This window comes from Bison bison, unplaced genomic scaffold (genome assembly GCF_000754665.1).
Source record: "Bison bison bison isolate TAMUID 2011002044 unplaced genomic scaffold, Bison_UMD1.0 scf7180017864080, whole genome shotgun sequence".
In the NCBI taxonomy this organism is placed as follows: domain Eukaryota; kingdom Metazoa; phylum Chordata; class Mammalia; order Artiodactyla; family Bovidae; genus Bison; species Bison bison.
In genome coordinates this window covers 1,049,765-1,050,586 of record NW_011494652.1, presented here as the reverse complement: position 1 = coordinate 1,050,586, position 822 = coordinate 1,049,765, and the positions used below count along the sequence as shown (strand labels likewise).

Sequence of the window (822 nt, the reverse complement as noted above, 5' to 3'; positions counted from 1 at the left end):
GCAGTAGCTGCTCTCCAGGGGACGCGGAAGTCCGAGTCTGACCCTGTGTCCTGGAGGGCGTCCCCCTGCATGTGCCCGCTGCTGGGTCCTGTCGCTGCCGCCCCCTCGCACGAGCCTTCAGTCCTGCGAGCCCCGCCTTCGCCCCGGCTCCGGGCATGCGTGTGAGCAGCTCCGGCCAGCTCCCCGTCACCCCCGTGGCAGCGGCATCTCTTGTGTGGGGACCTGCAGCGTCTCGGTGGGGGGAGCAGCAGGCGGCGTCCCAGCGGGCTCTGAGGCGTGTCTCCGGTGAGGCCTGGGCAGCTGCTGACCACAGGAGCCCTTCCGTGTGTCCGCAACTTGGGCCTGGAGTCGGGAGCTGCTGGGTGGTTCTGTCTGTCCCCCCGCACCCGCTGGTGTGCACACACACACACAGCCGTCTCCCACCCCTTCACCGGTCAGTTGCATCCTCTGGGTGGCCTGTAGCCGGGCCCAGGGCTGAGTTCTCTGTGACCCTCGGGGAGCAGCGGGAGGTCCTCTGGCGGCAGGACGGTCGCCTTGCAGACGCGGCAGCGGGGTGGGGGTGGCGTTGAGACCAGGAGCCTGTGCCCGCAGGGGTGCAGGGGCCGCGCAGGCCGTTGAGCTCGGCCATGTTAGGCGTGCAGCAGTGCCTCGGGGTGGCGGAAGGGTCACTGGTGCCCCGAGTGGGGGTGGAGGGTGTAAAGATTTGGTGTCTCTCCCAGAGCCTTGGGACACAGCTACCCCGCAACCCCACCCACCTCCCAGGCCCTCGTTGCAGACCGTCAGGCCTGCCCTTCATGCAGTGGGAGGCTCAGGCTCACAGCC

At 69.3% G+C, this 822-nt stretch overlaps 1 protein-coding gene across 2 annotated transcripts in view; it reads left to right on the top strand.

Moving 5' to 3' along the window:
• The window catches only part of LOC104986922 (cysteine--tRNA ligase, cytoplasmic-like), an 11,253-nt gene that overhangs the window by 8,542 nt on the left and 1,889 nt on the right, over positions 1-822 (top strand). The gene's annotated exons all lie outside the window — the stretch shown is intronic.